This window comes from Macrosteles quadrilineatus, unplaced genomic scaffold (assembly GCF_028750875.1).
Source record: "Macrosteles quadrilineatus isolate MER2022 unplaced genomic scaffold, UCM_ALF_1.0 Scaffold_7__1_contigs__length_78375512, whole genome shotgun sequence".
Lineage (NCBI taxonomy): Eukaryota > Metazoa > Arthropoda > Insecta > Hemiptera > Cicadellidae > Macrosteles > Macrosteles quadrilineatus.
Genome location: NW_026542600.1, coordinates 74,791,039 through 74,804,150, shown reverse-complemented (window position 1 = coordinate 74,804,150; position 13,112 = coordinate 74,791,039). Strand labels below are relative to the sequence as shown.

The 13,112-nt window shown below is 35.4% G+C and overlaps 1 protein-coding gene across 1 annotated transcript in view; it reads left to right on the top strand.

The window, feature by feature from the left end:
* LOC128997785 (endoglucanase E-4-like) overlaps positions 1–13,112 on the top strand; it is a 40,590-nt gene that overhangs the window by 952 nt on the left and 26,526 nt on the right. The gene's annotated exons all lie outside the window — the stretch shown is intronic.

Genomic DNA, 13,112 nt, shown 5'->3' with positions numbered 1-13,112 from the left:
CCATTTGTCACCAGATAGAATTTAACTAACTTTTTCTATAGCGAGCAAATAGTGGAGTGTGCGTATTATATTGTTTTGGATTTAATATATCAAGGTTTTTGTGTTATTTTTGTCTAGATTGATTTGCATTTATCCATAGCTTAGGCCTACTACCACATTCTATTCACTGGCCCTGAATTTCATTAGTTTACTTATTAAGTATAAAATTCATCTCACAAAATGTACTTATTCTAATCTGATTTTTATGGTTGGTTTTTACATTTTATAATCACTGTAGCTGTTAGATTTTTTTGGTAATATAATTTTTGCAATAAGCGGGATTGGAGTTAGTTTGCCCCATGTGATATATATTCGAAACTATTTCACTGAACTGTACCTGTAAATACATAGGTTGCTTAATCTGTATACAGTAGGTACATGCAACTAAATCCAATGAGATAAGGCATTGAAAACGCGTTCCTAATTATTGTACAATAATGTGGGGGTTAGCTTGTGCCTTTCCTATACCCTAATTTGTATTGTTTTCAACAATACAGTAGGCCTACAATACTGTTTCCTAAAAATGCAAATTTCTTATACTTTTTGAGGTTCAGTGGCGGATTCTCAAAGTTAATAGCCCGCCCTGGACGTCTAAAACGTAGGTACGCGTTTGCAGATTTTTATTAGATTGGGTAGAGTAGATTTTGATTTGCTAAATGGTGGTTTCCAACGCTCATTTTTTATATGCGCGTATCAAATATAAGAGTTCAATAGATCAAGTATATCATTATTATTTTACACCCGTACGTATATACATATTCGGGACTCGGGAGGTTGTCATAGTGTACGATTCCATACATTCATCAATTAAATTTAAATGTTCATTTACGGGGATTGATCAAGATTTGTCAATTTCTGCTTGTTGATAAAGTAATGAGACTTGGTATATCACAAATAACCAAGGGATTAATCACAATGTTATTACTAGAATGACAGTGTGTTCTTAAGACGTTTAACCTCATACAAAACTTGACATATGCTGTTATTTAAGAATTTTGTCTGACTCCTCGTGGGCCGCCCTCTTAGGGGATGGAAAGTAACTTAAAATGGTATTATTGACGCCTGCAAGACCTGTCACGGAAACGGTGTAATGCAAGTAGTTTTACTAATTAATTTTTCATTTAACTTAAGTTTAACTATTTTCAAACATTCATATCTCTTTTGTTTATGTAGGTACCTATAATATATTTATTTATTTTCTTTCCATTATTATATTTTACTATCATTTATATTAGTCAATCAACTACCGTACATTATTTAACGTAAAGCTACGAGTAACGAGTGATTTTGCATTATTTGCCAGTTAAAGTTAATACATGTATATACAGTTAATTTTGAGCTATTTAGAGTGATATCTTTGTTTACTTTAATTTATCTTACAAAACTATATATGTATGTTTACATTCACTCACGTTCATTTTGAATCGTCATTTTCAATGCTAGGAATAAGAAAATGTTTCTTTTGATTTTATTAAATTTATTTATTTATTTTAAACGTGCATGATTAATATTTTAACAAATGCTAGTTAAGTTCAATCAATATTATATGTATGAATGTATGGATATGTGTATATATATATTTATTTGTTTTAAATATATTTGATCTAAGTAATATTTCGTATTTCGTAATATTTCGTAATATTTATGATCTAGGTTTTCTGCGCGGGGGGTTTTAACAAACAACCCTTTTAAATTAAATGTTTATGGAAAGATTCACTTTACCGCATTGGTTACTTACTTTACAGCAATAGTGTGGTAAAGTGACAGACCCATAAGGTTCAAGCTCAAGGATTGAGATAAAAGAAGTAAAATTGTAATGTTCTGAACGCCAACTTATCAGCTGATAACGCCCGATTCAATTGTTGATCTGGCGACTTCCGCTGTGCACTCACGCATTCTTTCCGATAAGTATTTGCTCAACAGTTGCAGGAAGAGTCATTGGGAGATTTTGAAAATGTGAGATGGTTATAGTGAAATAATGGACTACAGTAGGCTACATAAGTACGGTTTGTAAGTCTCAAACGGTTTGTAACAACCGTTTACCACCTAAGACACGTTACGAGAAATGATTATCAGGTACGCTTAACTTGTATCATTGACTATACCTACCTACCTGATCATAATATATGCTGTTGTGGGGAATCAGCACAGCATGAGAGCCTATAAAAACTAGAATTGAGAATTGACGTTAATTACTTACTAAGATTTACTAAAATCGTGTGCTCCCGCTATCTCCGCGTTCCGCCACCTCCGAACCCAAATCTCTCCCGCCACCTCCGAATTCTTGAGTGACCCTTATAATACCGTCATTGCCTGCGTTGGTAGCTGTCATTGCATCCACGGCTGCAAAGCCCCGTGGATGGAAGATTTAATGAAAATTTAACCCGTGGGTTAGGTTAGGTTAGGTTAGGACGGAAAGTCTTAACGCATGTAGTAACCGAGGATTATAGGGGTCACTCTGAAATTCGGAGGTGGCGGGACACGGAGGTGGCGGGACCCGGAGGTAACACTAGCTCTCAAAGGATATTGCACAAAGAGCTTTTGATTGTGTATTTGGACGATTCTGCGATGTCTACACTATCAGGTCTTGTGACAGGAAAAGACAATGTTCGAGATCAATTTTCTAACCTCATACGATAGTTGCCCTGTTTCTCCCTAGGATAATAATCGACCAGAAACTAGAACTTTTCCTAGGAGGAGGAGGACTACTTGTATTTTAACGTATTATGTGGACGGATTTTGCCATAGCCTATCGACGAAAATTAAAGTACATTAGAACCTCGATAGTTCGACACTTTGTAGACTTAAGGGATGTCGAACTATAGGGAGTAAATGGAGTTTAACACAAAGAAAAGTAAAAACACAAGTCTTTTATAGAAATCACCCAAATTTGTTAAATACCAAAAAGCTTAATTTCACTGTTCATTAGTTAAGTCTCAATTCAACAACAAATGACAAATTAATGTTCAAGTCAGTTTACATCACAATAGTAACCATTAAATATCACTTGACAAAATAGCTCAGCCCGTGTAGAACTACAAAGAGTGTCGAACTATCGAAGGTTTACTGTAGTGAACTTAAAGGTTAAAAATTAAACCTGTGATTAAAGTCGGATTTCTTATCACTGGAATGTGTAAAAACCGAAACCGATAATTGGTTAAAAATGTCGCTTTCGGTTTATTGGTGTGAAACCAATAATGCAATAATTTCACCACGAACATGACAATAAAAACAAAAAATAAAAATGAAATGGCCACCAATTTGAAACAAAAAATCTGGTGATTATTTTTTCTGAAATATATAATGACTTGACAAAATTGAACAGTATTGACGTTTCGATAGAGTCGAACCGCAGATCCTCTAATTAGGCCTACTAGGAGGTCACCATAACCACTAAACTACCAAGCTTTAAAATTATTGTATTACGAGACTAGCAAAGAATCAAGCTTCAATTTAATTACGACGAGTAAGAAATCCGCACAGTTATGTGAACAGATGCTATCTATCACTCTAGTCTTGCGTCAGGTGAAATCTCCTGTGGAGGTCACAGTTAATAAAGGATTTTCTCAAGTAAATTACCAAATTAAGTAGAGGATGTCGTGGGATTTTCCGACTTACATGTGGTTCTGAGAACTGATCAAGGTCATCAGTACGGATGTAAGGCGGTGCATGGGGACTGAGGACAAACGGACACAGTGCAGAGCTCTCCCCTCTGGTACTTACCGCAAGTCGCAGGACACTGTATGTGGGAATGTGGGATATTCCAAATGATTGTACCATTATATGTGTGGCATGTGTCTGACAAGTGGCGGTGCTAGGGGGCTACCGGCGGGTTGGTGGAGTATGTAACAAAAAGAGGGGGTCCGGGTCTTCCGGCAGAAAATGTGGTATATTTTAAGCCTTTTGATAACTTTCTAAAGCTATTTAAACGCCTAGAACTGGATCCAAAAAACCTCCGTTACGTTTTAGGACGAAATATATGTTTACATTTATTTTCCAGGGTCCAATAGGGGCTTTAGCCTCTCCCTCTCTTGGAACCACCAACCCTCAATGAACTAGATATTTTATATGGAGCTAGACTACCTCAGACGTGCTGTTGATAGGTTAGTAGGTGGTTGCCATGTTTTTGCAGGCTGAAGAGGACATGGTCCTAGAACAGCCTCAGTCCAGTGGGGTTTCGCTCCCTGGACTTGAACATCACGAAACTAAGGTGGGCAGTGCACTATTTCAAACAGTGTAGAATAGTTTTTTTTTTACACAACCCAAGTTTAAGGTACAGATATTCACTGTTTATGGACAAAACTAGCTCATGATGGCAGCTCTGCTTCCTTTACTTCATTGCCGACTGAAATGCATTTTACGAACAGCATTGTTATCTACACGGTTTAGTGTTATTGGTGATAAGACTCGACATGGTGTTTTCAGTTTTCACAATTTCAAAGGGTAGGTTTTGTAGAAGAATACATTCAGTGCTTTAAACTATCCCCTTTATGCCAAGAAATCTTTGCAATTAGGATTTTAGGTGAGATTCCAGTCCCTAATAAAATCAGCTACAGGTTGTATTAAAATGTACATATCAATGATACTATACTTTTTTTACATACGTGTGCAATGCCAATCTCAAACTTGGGGTTTAAATTATCAGATTGGGTTTTAGAGAAAAACATGTTGAGTTATAGCTAATTCACAATAAATTCCCAACAACGCTAAACCGTGAAGACAACAATTCATATAAGCTAATCAGAAATAAAGGGGTACGCGTCTAATTGGCACCGCGTCAGATTGGCACCGCGACAGATTGGCACCGCTCCTAGAGGTGCCAATCAGTCGTAACAGTACACGACAGATTGGAACCTGGAGAAAGGGGTGGTGCCAATCTGTCGTGGTGCCAAGCTGACGGCTGCCGCAGAGGTGCCAATCAGTCGTAACAGTACACGACAGATTGGGACCTCGAGAAATGAGTGGTGCCAATCTGTCGTGGTGACAAGCTGACGGCGGCCGCAGAGGTGCCAATCAGTCGTAGCAGTATACGACAGATTGGCACCGCTGCCCTCAATAGGCCCACCTGTTCGTTTTACTCACTAGTCTGATGTTTGAAAACAGAAACGTGTCAATACTTGATGCATGTCAATTAATGCATACACATTGATAATAACATTAACTTTAACAGCACAAACCGCTTCGTAAATGGTCCATCTAATCAAAGTTACAGTTCCTCAAGGCTTTTAATATTATGCCATTAAACTCAAGTTTATAAATTGGAAAACGTCTGATACCTTCTAAAGTATTTGGCACAATTGAATGAAACCTTGCAGTCATTTTTCGGAAATTGGGTGTGCGTTAACCTGGTTAAAAAAGGTTGTTTCATTCAGAAGTTACAGCTTGTCAAAGATATGACAATTTATCATTCAGTTAACTAATTTTATTTCAATGAAATGTTATTTTTTATGCATTATAGAGTGATAAATTGTGATATATTTGAGATGCTGTAATTTATTACTTAATTTACCTTTTTGTAAACAAGATGCGGTTGCACGCAAGTAGGCTTGCCCTATAAAATAATTACCGGTACTTCCTTCTTGGACCAAAACTCTAAAATCAGGTAATGTATAACTCGAGGTATGGTTACACTGAATATGCGAATCTTCTGAAATGGGGTTATTTAGGTGTGAAATTTACGTGGATTAAGATATATATAGCTATGGAAATTGAAAGTGGTCGCTATGATGGATTTTCTGCCTCATATCAGGACTTTGAGAGAAAATACGGTACTTTTAAACACTTTCTTAGTATGCATCTAGATATAGGCTACATGCCATGATGTCGTGTTAGTTAAGCAGTTTGTAACTCGAGACCGGCTGGATCTTTTTAATGATTTATGATTTGTTGGATTCGTCTTTAACCCGATTAACACATGTATCTTCAGTTCAGTATTTAAATTTAGGGCTAAGCCCCACATATGTATGTTATGCGTATGAAGAAAAATATGATGGTTTTTGACCATATGTATAGATTAATTTAATATATTTTAGAAACAGCTGATTAAACATTTGACAGGTAATGTAATTGAAAGTCATTTTCAGCGGTTTTATGTTGTCTGTGATTGTTTTTAAAAGACTTATAAAGGTGGCCGGTTGATTTGGTTTTTTTTTAACTTTTATGGGGTACAAAGTTCGCCGGGTCATCTAGTTTGTAATGTACAGTTCGCTCAATGTTTCTGTAAACATAACAATAAAATACGTTTTATATTAATTGTTTTTCGTGTTAACATTAACAATTCGCATGTGTTTTCCTAGTAGGCCTACGCTTTATTTAAGGTAACACAGTAGTCCCTATCCCGTCCATGTTAATTTCACCATTTTTAGGTACACCTAACTTCTTTAAAGATTATCCTAGCAACCTGAAATTTTTATACATTGTCTTACACACCTTTCTCAACGATAATAGGAACCACTTTTGTTCTAAAGTCAAAAATAATTTTGTTATTATAAATATTTTATCACGTTTTTTAATTAAAAAATAATTAAAACTCGGGTTGTATCAAATATTTTGTAATTTCACTTCCTATTATTATTTGTTAATATACACAGAAGGTCTGTAAAAAATTTCATTAAAATCGGTTCATAAATGTGTCAAAAAAATGTACCGGACGAAGAAAAAAGTAAATTTTCGGTAAATCGCATATAAAGCCTTAGTCGCTGTCATGCGATCACTGAAACAGCTGTGCAAGATTTATAATAAATGACAAAAAATCTATAAAATAAATTTTATTATATAACATATTTGGTATCTATGGATTCAGGATAAAATTTTAAACTAGAATTAATTATAAAAAAAAAATATTTTCTTTTTTAATTTTTGACTACTGTGTTACCCAAGTGGTTGATTCGGAATCTGCGAATAAAAAACCCTCCCATGTTTTAATGTAAGGATAGAAAATAGATGTCATTTGGGTTATATTAGTTTTTTTTAGATCATTGTATTTGCTTACCGGATGTTAGAGTGTAATAGAAATGTTAGGCCTATCATTGAAATAAGTTGATTTAGCGATTAAGGAATCTTGATCAACAGTAATAACAAAAACTAAAACTAGTCGAAATCAAAATACTACTAAGCAAGGCTTGGTCCTAACAGTAGGCCTACTTTACAAATTAATATTAGGATTGAGAAACAGATGGTGTGGTGTAGTTAACTGAACTGTCATTAATAAAAAAACGACCCCTAAATGCCTCAAGGGTCACAGCACTGACGCTAGTTTTTATTTATGGCCTTGTCCTATTTCAAAAAAGGATCATCTTATAAAAGGTGCTTGAAAAAATATTCGAAACCCTCCCAGCGTGGAGTTTTCCGGCTTCCTCAAATTCTCTGTACGTCCGCTCGTTTGTCAATGTCAACGTTTATGTTGAAGACCAAATTGACAGTTGGAAATGCCACATAACTTGCAGACTCAAATATAGAAATCCCCGTAATTTGAATAGCGTGAGGATGCCAGCAGTCCCTCTGGTGGTCGCCCGTAACAAAGACACTGTTGTTTGTCAACAAGGTATTAGGATTGCCCGTCTACCTGTTATGGGGGGAGGACGCCCCGACTTAAAAGCCAGGTTATTGAACCACGAGGGAAATAATAGCTACGGTAAACCATCAGGCCAGATTTAGATTAAATGTGACACACACACATTATGTCAGTAGTGAATTGATATACGGGACTCGTATTAAATGTACTGTACACTGTACTGTCAATAAAGGGGGTTCAATGATTTTAATTAACTTTAATATGGAAATCATTTTTTTGTAAGTAACACATTGAGTTAATATGGTGGTACGTGTTATAATGACTTTTCTAACATTAAATTTGAACATGGGGTTGTTACGTCTCAATGACTTAAATCTGAATTTCATTTAATTGTATTTATTTTATTTTGTATTTTTATCAAAGTTTCTCAGGGATGGGTTCTTTGCCACGTGACTGATTTTATCCTAACTGCAGAATGTGTGAAATGTGAGATATAATGTTAAGTTATACAGAGCCACTATGTGTAAGTGTTATTTGGTCGCAGCACTCTTAAAATAAGGTGCCAGACAACTACCAAATATGCGTGCTTGTTTAGTGTTAAGCCGCAGCACCAGCGGTCAGCCGGGGCCTGACAAATGCTTTGTATGGAGTTAAATTGTTTAGTGCCACTACTTGTAAGTGTTATTTCGGTCGCAGCACTCTTTAAAAAGGTGCCAGACAACTACCGAATGTGCGTGAGTGTTGAGTGTTAAAGCCGCAGCACCAGCGGTCTGCCGGGGCCTGACAAATGCTTTGTGTGTAGGCCTATTCTAATTTCTATCCTACTTACTTATCTAATTCAAATTACCTTATTAATATTTCAAATGAGTACACAATTGGGACTGACCTTATTCTTTGTTTTTATTTTCTTTCACAAATACAAATTGGATTACTATTAATTATTGTTTTATTTGCGCCTGGCAAATGGTTTACACCCGCAGCGCTGACTGTCAACTCGTGAAGTGAAGACTGGCCCGTGGACTGCTGTATTTATACCCGATTTGGTTGCTATGGAGACCATGGAATGTTCTAGAACTTTAAACCCAGATGTTTCCACCAAAAGTTATCTTCCTTTTCCGGCAGCCTGACGTCATCGCTGCCCGCTTGATCGTCGTTGATCCAACAGCTGCTGTCGGCTGGAGCTCGAGCTGTCAGAGAAGCTATTGTAGACTAAAACAAACATTCAAACAAATGTAATAAATAAATATGTTTTAATTATTTAGTTAGTTGTTATATTTACATGTTTATCCCTTTGTGTGTGAAATAAAATAGTAATGTATATTTATAACTGTAATTGTGTTGCTGAAATATTTTCAATGGATAACCTAACCTAAATACGGTAAGTGGGTAAGCTTACCTAGGTACGGTATTTGGGTAGAAATATTATTGGTTACACCTATTTACAAAACAAACTATTAAAAAACATTATTACATTAGTAATTTAATAAACATTAAGAAATATTTAAACTATGAAAAATACGAGATAGGCCTACTTTTATTACAATTGATCTAACAAAAACCTAACCTAGCCTAGGCATAACATAGCCTAAAACGGTTACCGGTAAGTTAAATTGAAACATTACAGGGTTAGGTTTCTCCAATACAGCATATGCAGACTCACGATAATCTGAGCCCCAATTGATCAAGCCTCCGTAGATAACCGAGCTCATCGGACAAGTATAATAACAATTAAGCTATTAAAACCGCGAAAATTAACGTGAAAAGTGAAGTTTCTTTCTTTTAGTGCAGTAGTAAGTAGCAACCAGGTAGCAACATTATTCTTACTAACAGTTGTTCGCTCAAGCTGTTGATTACCACAAATAGTACGTTCGTCTTACACAAAAATCTTTAGTAGCAATTGTTAAATATTTTACTGTGGGCCCTGACTGTGATATTTTGTATATTCCACGAAGCACGAAATGAAAGAATCCTTATTCACTAATGCCACATCTGATTCAAAGTACAATGCTTAATTAGTTTAAAAAAATCATTCTATAAACACTAGAGAACCCGTGCGGCTCGATGAGCCGCATAGTATGAAACGCCGAGGAAAACGTTATCCTTAAATTCGAGGGCGGTTTTTGCACTCAAGAATTAGTTGTGATTTCTTCCCTACGAAAAGGGATTTGTTTGAACTTTTACGAGCAGGAAATATTTCTATAGTTAATCAGGAATAAAATAGTTTTTCCTACAGTCACCTAACAATGTTCATGTTCTCTCACTGATTTGAGAAAGCAAAGTGGCCAATTCACTCATCAGTGAGACAATGTTAACATTGTCTCACTCTAATTACTTTGTCTCACTCCAGATTTGCAACGTGAAGGGACGAAATAGTGAGCGCAACATGCAGACAAGGTCGTATGTGCGCGAAATACGTTGGCAGCACTGGCTGTAAATCAGCTGGTCAGCTGTTGTAGCCTACTGTTGTATTTGTCACTTCACATTAAATGTCATATTAAAAGATCACTTCTGTGTAAAAATATGTTACGTTTGTTTGCCAATTTATTTGTTTTATGGTAACTGTAGGAAAAATATAATATGCAACTCGAGTGCAAAGTGCAATTGCCTCACTCGAGAAACCATTCCTCACTCGCCTACGGCTCGTGAGTAAGGATTTCTCTCGAGTGAGTCAATTGCTCATTTTTCTCACTAGTTGCACAAATAACTATTGCCACCTGTTTCAACTACACAAGTTGGTTCTATGATATTAAATAACATTAAAAAGATATAAGGTTTACCAACAGGGTGCAGTACTATTAATTGTTTAAATTGATGACAACAGCTAATTTTAACCAAGCAGCAACAAAAAACTGTGATACAAAATGAGAACTGCCAAAGTAGGATTTTTTCCTAAGGTATGTTTAGGTTATTAATTTAAGAAATCAATTTTGGTATTGTGGGAATATGGCGTTTTATTTTTTAAGTGCATCGTTCTTTAACTTGTTGACTTCATTTTTTCCTATTTGTTAAAAAAAATATTGTGTTTGTATGGTTTATTTCCCCTAAAATAATGTTTGGGAAACGGAGTATCCAGTTAATACTTTTCGGACCTCTAAAAGTGTATCTACATACGACAAATCTATGGAACATAATTATTCTCTTTAGCGTTCTCTTCCCGTTGCGAAGAACGGGTATGACTGCTGGTTAACCATAAAAGAATGTTAAATACGTTTTTTTTAATCAGGATTAGTTAAATAAAATCAGTACAATTGTTTGTACAATTAACAAATTATGATTATAGTACAGACAGTTGCTAATTGCTGCATTTACTTCCTTTTGCCGCACTCCAGTATTCTAGTATTCCAACCAAACAACACAAATTGTTTAAAAAGCAACAATATTTGTTCTTATTTTAACCTATAATAATAATTTCACAAGAAATAATAACTGTCCGGATTTGTTAACATCAATCAGTAGTTGTTACTTGCAAAAGTAAACAGATTTGTTTGTAATTTTATATCAAAATTCACAGAATCTCATTGTAGAAAACGTAATAACATGTATGTTTGTTAGTTATTAAAATATGTTTAATTTACACATTACCTGTAGTAATTACTTGTCAAGGCAGACGTAAACCGATTTGCTAGAAATTTAATGTAAAATGTCAAAAAAATCATGACTGAGAACGTAATGATATTTGTTTTTGTAAATCATCAAAAGTTGTACAAGCTACATATTTATGCTGAACACATTTATTATGAGTCAGTGTCTCTTGTTTCCGTGGATGTACGTACGCCCCAACAATAGGAGTCGGACATGGAAAACAAGACGATTAGTAAAAGTTGACAGACTCTCTGCCTCACTCTGACCGTTCCAAAACTTAAAATATTTTTAAAATGAACTTAAAATTTGATTAATTTTTCGGGAAGTCGTAACAGTTTGATACGTTTGCCCTTTGCAGTATTATTAATATGGTTTACACAAGAATCTACAGAATGACTGTTGAAGTGATTGACTTTAATATAAAGAACTACATTTTAACGTTTTATTTTATTTTTGTATATTATGATTTAGTTAAAATGAAAATAAAACGTTTAATTTATAATGTACGTTAGTTAGATGGAAAGTAAATAAAAGAAACGTCTTATAACATTAAAACATATATTTACGATTATACTGTTACAAGACGGTAAATACACAAAAAAGATGGTAAATGGTTACCACTTACCATCTTTTTTTGTACATTTACCGTCTCTACTTGAATACTGCAAGTAGTTAAATCTCATTCACGAGGAACAGGTGTAGTATTGACTTTTAGAGAAGGATTGGATTAATATTCCAGTTCCACTCAATACTGCACGCAGAAAACTGCGTTGTTGTATTTTCAAACCTCATTCAAGAAAGGGGTGGTGCCAATCTGTCGTGGTGACAAGCTGACGGCGGCCGCAGAGGTGCCAATCAGTCGTAACAGTACACGACAGATTGGAACCTCGAGAAAGGGGCGGTGCCAATCTGTCGCGGTGCCAAGCTGACGGCGGCCGCAGAGGTGCCAATCAGTCGTAACAGTACACGACAGATTGGAACCTCTAGAAAGGGGTGGTGCCAATCTGTCGTGGTGCCAAGCTGACGTAGGGTGATATTTCATGGCCTCATGTCAACGAGGTTCCAATGTGACGCCGGGTGCTAAAACACCATGGTGCCAATCTGTCGTGGTGCCAATCTGACTGCGACTCAAATAAAGTAGAGGAATCAGGGCTGCCAACCCAAGAGTTTCTGCTTGTAAACATCGATTTTCTGTACTCGGTACTGTATTTTGGTTGGCTTAAAAACACCCTGTATAAACCTAATTCAGTTTAGTTAATTAGTTTAGCGTCTTGTTTAAACCTCAAGTAAAATCTATTGTTTGTTCGTCAAATTAACACATGCATAAACCAATATGACTTGACGAATGTTCATATCGTTGTGTTTCACTTTTGTCCACTCCGCATGATTTTCAGGACAACAAGCTACAAAATACCCTCGCCGCAGCAAACCTGCTAACGAATTTCAATTTGTCTGATTGGACTTTTACTCAAATATTTCCTTAATAATGTCAGATTTATTCCCTAATCAACATTAAGTTGAACGAGTACCGTGCTTGCTGCTAAGGACGGAAAAAGTGGGTTTTTGTAAAATGTTAATATTAAAGTAGGTATAAAAAACGAACTTTATCAAACTATGTCTGGAAACGACATCATATTACTATTTTGCATAAGAATGACATGGGAATTTTAAATGTACCGGTAGTTTTTTCTCCGTAACATTTAATTTGGCAGCAACGCTTCATTGTACAAAATAATTGTTTTTTTTTTATTTATCGTTAAAATTGTAATACAATTGACTAAATGAAAAATGCCAATACTGTAGTAATTTAGTTTACCTTTGTAGTTTTTATGAATATTTGTCTGAAAACAGGTCTTGCGTTATCAATCTATCTACTGGACCGAAGTTGATTGTTGTTATGTTACTACTGAAGTAAGAGTTTTAGTTGTCACATAAATAACTGTAGATAAAATATAATTTACAATTCATGTACAGTCTT